The 7049-nt window shown below is 31.1% G+C and overlaps 1 long non-coding RNA gene across 1 annotated transcript; it reads left to right on the top strand.

The window, feature by feature from the left end:
* The first annotated feature begins 269 nt into the window (after positions 1 to 269).
* LOC120352790 lies at positions 270 to 6215 on the top strand. Its single transcript, XR_005572109.1, has 2 exons — positions 270 to 460; positions 2966 to 6215. It is a non-coding gene; the product is annotated as an uncharacterized LOC120352790 (long non-coding RNA).
* Positions 6216 to 7049: the final 834 nt, after the last annotated feature.

Raw genomic sequence — 7049 nt, 5'->3', positions numbered from 1 at the left:
TTATGTTGTAGATTGAATTAATCAATCAATTCGTTCATTTCACAAACGAACACAGTATAAATAACAAGAATACAAAAGTATAAAATAAATGATAAAATATGAAATAAAAGTGGGGATAAGCTCTAGGCATAAGCCCGAGTGGGGTCTACATATAATAAAACAAATAAAAATACTCAGAGTATTAGATTGGATTAGGTAGATTAAAGTAGTGAGATTGTTTGTATAGGATTGAATGAATAAGTCACTCACTAATATACTCATTACTCATATTAATATTGTTGTTTTGTTCAGAGTGACAAGAAAAGCCCGGCACCTGCACCTGCACCACAAGCCACTACTGCCACACTGCCAACTGAAGCTGACCTGGTGCAAGACAGCGAGGGCTCTTGCTCGGGGTCTGAGCTGAATGTCACCGACCAGGCCAATGTCAGCACCACTAGCACTGGCAGCAATGTTAGACGTGAGTCTCATCTCACTATTCATTCATTCATTCATTACTACATATTTGGTTACTTGGAAAAACAAACAATGACTTTGGGCAAAGTATACAACCATAGAGAAAATATAGCATGAGATAACCCATGGTATAAGTGGTTAATGTTTCAAATTTCAAGCCGATTTTTTGTGAACTAGAGGTCGGTTTTCGTTTGTGCGTAAACTTCCGATGTCGACGTCAGGCATTGTTGTTTGATGACATTCGTATTGCCCAAATTTTAAATGTTCTAAAACAATTGATCAAATAAGTTATAATAAGTAACTAATAAGTTATCTGTGCCAAGACCTACAAGACATCAGACCATAACATTGACATCGAGTTTTTCCAAAATGACGGACTCTGTGAATAGATCTGCAAGGCATTGTGACTGCAAAATAGCGCTTGTAAAGCGAGAGAAGATGATTTTTTAATCGTTCGTTTATGTTTAGGCCGATTGTTCCAGAATACGGAACATTATCAAAATTATAATTTTCATATTCTACAATAATAGAAAATGAATTTGATCTTAAAAAGGTACGTGCTCCAGGATTTAAATCAAACCGCAAAAGTCTTACTAACTTAAATATAAAACTTTTAAATTTCTAAACAACGCCGTTCTTAAGAAAAAGTGGATAAAATCTATTTGATTGGAAAATTTATTAAAGTGTGATGTTGTGTATGTTCAACAATATTCAAATGAATCAATACAAAAGTTACATGTGTGAACATTGTACACCAGGTCTATAACTTCAGTTACTTACAATAGATAATTTATTGATAATCACAATAGAATTCATTCACTGAAATTGAAAATAAAAGACGTTAATTATCTAGATGTAAATTCAATATCTTTCGAAGTGAGCATTCAACGATTTGCTTGAAAAAATTAGTAAGAAAGTGATGTCAACTGTCTTCCTGAAGTTTAATCACGTTCATTATAATCTTAATTTGAACTTGAACATTCTATTTATCATTAGGTCAGTATAATAATGCAGTATACGTCTCATAATTGGTTACAAACACAAACAATTATCATATATTATGATAATAAACATACTTTATTTACTCATAACACAAAGTAAACAATAATAGCAGACGTCTCAACTGTCTAACATTTCGGCCATGTGAGCGGCCATTTTGTTCAGATGTTATGGTCTGTATGTCTTGTTGGTCTTGTTTGTGTCTATCATCTAAGAATCGAAACATATAGAATACTATCAACAATTTATATATTATATTTTGCAATTTAACATTATAAGCCTAACCTCCCCCATAACTAAACAGCATTTTTAGGCTATTTAGACAAATTGAAATCTACCCAATCTGAGAGCCACACCCTGTGGATGTTGATGACGGCATTTACGCACAAACCACAACTTACCTTTTAGCCGATTACGGTTGGCTACTGTCTATTATTAAAGTTTTGGCAGGGTGAGATTGTAAGAACAGCACAGTATGACAGACTACCAGCGTCACATAGCTTCACGAAAAATAAATACTAGGTCTATCGGCTTGCGTTGACAGTGAAATAAACTCCCTATATCTTCTTATGCAATCTTTTCTCTATGATACATTTAAAGTTGGGTAAATGGTTGATTGTGTGGTCAACCTGCCGTGAACATTGATAACGTGTGATAGTGCGCCTAAAGGATAATTCCCACATATTAGTAGCAGTTCGTGTTTAGTCCAGTGAAAATACTTCCCATCAGTTTTTATAGCCCAGCGGCGTCTGAGTGGGTATGGTCCCATTCAAGGGAAAAATATTTTTACTGAACCGGACACGGTGCCTTAGACTGACCGAGGTTCAGTCTAAGGCACACAAATACTGATCAGGCGTTCCAAATTCCACGTTCTATCTATGGACACAGAGGCGGTCAAATACAAGCGTTCTTATTGGATTTCTCAATTGAAGAAAGACAATATACTATGAGACAAACAGCTTGTATCTTTAGCTTCAGTATCAATTCAATATGATTATCGTCTTTCTTTCGTACTAATTCAATTCAATCTTCAGTTTCCATGTATTGAGTTTCTTCGGTACAGTATTACCAATAACGTGGATCTTATAATGCATTTAAGATCAGTAAACTGTCAATGCATATATCAGTAAACTATCAATGCAACATTCTGGCCATGCTCGATCTGAAACACCTACTGTTTAGATTAGCGTCCATCACAATTCCGTATGTGTACGGCCCTGTGACTACATCTTCTCCAAGCGAGGTTTAAGAGCAAGATCTATCAACATCACTCTCTATGAAATGAAAAATCAATTGAATATGAAATGACGTCAGAATGCAATTTATACCTCCCATCAGATACAGGTGAAGCCATACCAGGATAGCAGTCAATATGCGCTGCCCTATTCATAAATAAAATAGCAGTTGAGCTGAAATGTTGAAACTATCAAAGAATTATAACACTCGTATTTTGAAAAGTTGAAATTTTTTTAAAAATCTAGTTTTATAAAAAAATGTTTTTTTTTTTTAGGTAAACTACGTCTGGCCGCACATTTTCAAACTCCTTTGGAGTGAACTATTTTTTGTACTTTTTCTACTAAGTCTACCAGAAACTTTAAGTCAATTTTTAATACACTTAGTTTGTAATGGATGTTTTCTGTACTAGAGTCCTATTTCGAGCGAAAATAGCAAAATGGTTTATAAAGTACAATTTCCTTTTTCAAGTTTCCATCCTAGATATAAAATGTTTTCAAAATAGTTGATATTGTAGTCATATTCTAGACTATCAACTATTCTGAAAACATTTTTTGATCGAGGTTTGCTGAACATAGAATGTCTATGATGAAAACCTTGAAATAGGGAATAATAGTGTAGAGTGTATGTACCTTATCAACAGTCAATCAATGTTTCCATCATAATTTAGTCTCTCTATATACAATTTTTGCCATGTTGGATCTATGTTTTTAGAATAATTAGTACCTAGTGTACTGGACAATTATTTGAATTTTCTATCATATTGCTATTGTCGATTTTATTTTGTTCAAAGCTTGAGCCAACTGGATATGCATTTAATCTTGCTTCTATTGGAAAGGATACTTATAATTTTTTCCTGCATTTTAAAGTCAAGCTGAATGGAAAACTCATTAGATAGTATATTTTGGGATTTTTACTGCATTTTGAGTTTGATTTTCTTGAGCATCGTTGGCACAATAATTGTATATATCAATGCTTCAGTAATATTATATTACGATGATGCTGAACCCTGATGGAAGCTTAATTGCATATTTCAATTGGTATCCTCTATTGTACAGTATTTCCGATTATCTCAATAACATTTCTCGCTCAGAACGCTATCTTCAAATATATGCATTATCTTCAGCATGATGACAATGGAAAAAGGAAATTTTTGAAGATAGAATTCTGAGCAAAAAATATGATAAAATAATCGAAAATATAATATTAAATATATTAATTGAAATATACAATTAAGCCTCCATTAAATACTAAGGAAATCAAACGAGAAGCATCATCGTGGTTACAATATTACTTGAGCATTGGTTTCATAGATTTTTATCTTAATTTATCGTAATATTACCTTATCATAGATTTAATCAATTCTTATTATAATTTAATCTATCATTATATTATTTTGTTTTAAGTAACTTTCAATTTGTTCGTTGTGATGTGATGAGTTTAGTAATTTTTTCATAAAGTTTGATAATTTCTCACACTATATTATATTAATGCTGGCTAAACACAACGAAAATAGGTTTATTTATTTTATGCTTCAATAATATTCAATTATTCAAAAGGTTTCCCTTACATTTTTTTGTAGTTATATTGGAATGTTAGTGTTTTATAAACGTTCAAGAAAGCAATTTCCATAGTTTAATCCAAGAATTAAGTAAATTTAAACCTTAAAACACAACTTTTAAGCTGTTGGCTTACATATCATTAGAAGTATATTTCTTCAAACAAATTTCTATATTTTATGTATTAATATGCAGCTAAACATTTTATTGATCAGAATTGTTAAGGTTTTTTCAATTTTTAAAAATTAAATCTATTAATTACAATTGAAACTTTATTGCTTGAAGGCAATAATCAATGTTTCTCCATATGTTAAACGTTAGCGAAGTCTTGAAAGAGAATGTAGACCATTTAAAATGTTTTAGATAGTCTTATAATTTTTTTAATAATAGAAAACTTCCTAAATTTGAAATCTAGTTTAATTGCAGGATACAATTCAGTTTTTGTCAACTTCTTAAAACATTGCGTTGTACTTGGAATTTATGTTTCAATTTCTGTTGAAATTTATGATGTTTTAACATTTTAGATTTGAAAATTATGTTTGAGAAATGGAACTACCATCAATTTATGCTATTAAAACTTTCATTTTTCTACTTTCTTTGCACAAGTAAAACAGTTTAGAAAGTATTATCGCTTTCCCAAAACTTTAGATTTTCTGATTATCTCAATTATTGTTTCTTACTCCTTGAACAATTTACTTATTCAATCATTCAGAATTTCACATTAATTATGTAAATAATATACGTCATAAGTGATTTTTGCAGAAAGACATAATAGATGTACAAAAGTAATATACATTGAATCTAATTATTTTTAAATCATTGCAAGAAATGAGAATAGTTTATATACCTATATATATATATTTTATACATGTGAATTAATGTGTATTGATATTGCCAGAAACCTGTATGTGAATCGAAGTGTTAGTTGTTATATTTTATGTAATGTGTTTCTCAGATATGTACCGTACATCCTATACTAGTCTTATATGTGGAAATAGTATAATATAATGTATTCCTCAATGTAGTAGATAATATTTAAGATGTTCCTCTTACAGATTTGTAGTCTTATGTAAGAGAAACAGTTCCACACATTCGTTGTCATGCAGATGATTTACAGACTTTACAGTTTATCTTACAGATTTTTAGATGATTTCAAATGAATGCGCTATTAATTATGATTATTTGAAATTAAGGCATCAATATCAATGATTGCTTGGGATAAACAAGCAATAACTTAGTTAAACAAGCATAACTTGGATAAACAAGCATAACTTGTTTGCTCAGTTTCCAAATCTTAAATCAAGAATTGAACAACCATCCTCGGGACCTCATAATCATAAAATTCAATCAAGAATTGTTCACTTCTTACAATTATTTAGATCACTACTTATAAATATTGATAATTATAAATTTCAAGATTAATGATGATCAAAAGTTGATCGCTTATCAAACATATACAGCCTTATTCCAAATGATGGACCCATTTTCAAAAATTCATCTTTTACTGTAGTACTTATCCGAAATGAACAATCCTTATACCAATTGAAAGAAAAATTCAAAAGTTTTTCTGCAATAATTACCCTAGACAGCCAGGTCGCTCACTCAGTGAGAGAGGTTTTTGACTAGAGTCAGTCAGTCGGGAAATTTAAGTAAACCATGAGTACTTACTTACAAAGCCCAATGGACCTTGGCCTCCTCAACAATTTGCCTCCAATCATCTTTATCACTTGCTCGCCTCTTCCAGTTTAGCACTATCAAGCACGCCAGATCTCTCTCCACATCTTGAAGCCAGTGGGCTCTGGGCGACCTCTTCTCCTAGTTCCTTCCATTCGTCCAATAAGCATATGTCTCTGTATTGTGTTTTGCTCCATTCGTTGTACATGCTCCAGCCAACTAATTCTTCTAGACTTTATAGACCATGAATACAGTACTTGATATTTCAGGATTACCTTTTTAAACATTTGGATTCGAATGAATTCTATTCTCAAGGTTTTAAATTGAGTACCTACATGGTGTTATTTGATTTAGTTATATTTGGTAGCGGATATCATCATTTCATTCAATAATTATTATACAATCAATTGTTCATTCATTGCAGAATCATAATATTGTTCCGGTTTTCAATAATTTGTTCAATTTTATTCTTTTCTATTGATATGGTTTCCAGTTACAGCAGAACCTCTCGAATCCGTCACCTTGGCAATTAGAATACAGTCACAGTCTACATCGTATCATCAGTAACAAGTTCTAGTCATTGCTGAAATGCCCTTTTATAGTGATATTTGCAATTTATTCAAAACTTGATAACCGTTGTAGCCGGTTATACAGTATTTATGATAAAAATAATATAATTTCAATAAAATGCAAGTAGCAAATTCTCCTAAAAATACATTTTTAAGGCGAAATTTGCAAATTATTACAACCTCGAATACGGCTGTGCACTATTATACCGTATAATAGTTTATCAGACGATCTATTGTTTGACATATTGTAAGAAACAAATAATAACGAAATAACTAGTTTTATTGAAATTACATACTAGAAAAACTGTTATCCTTTTTATTGAAAATTTTAATAATATTATTTTTCATCAGATTACCCAAGTGCGGTTTCAAGAGGGGTTCAGTGTTTCTAATATACTCTATTTTGAAAAATATTTTAGGTTTCGTCTGTTTTCATCTCAAAATCATTTTAATGATGAGCGTTTGTTCAACTCAACGAATAGGCTAATTGTTCATTCTTTTGGATTTTATACCACTCATAAAATTCAGTTTTCAATTGATTTATTCTGAAATTTATTGA

Source organism: Nilaparvata lugens, chromosome 8 (genome assembly GCF_014356525.2).
Source record: "Nilaparvata lugens isolate BPH chromosome 8, ASM1435652v1, whole genome shotgun sequence".
NCBI classification, from domain to species: domain Eukaryota; kingdom Metazoa; phylum Arthropoda; class Insecta; order Hemiptera; family Delphacidae; genus Nilaparvata; species Nilaparvata lugens.
Note: the sequence above shows the minus strand (reverse complement) of the source record. Positions and strands in the feature narration are given on the sequence as shown.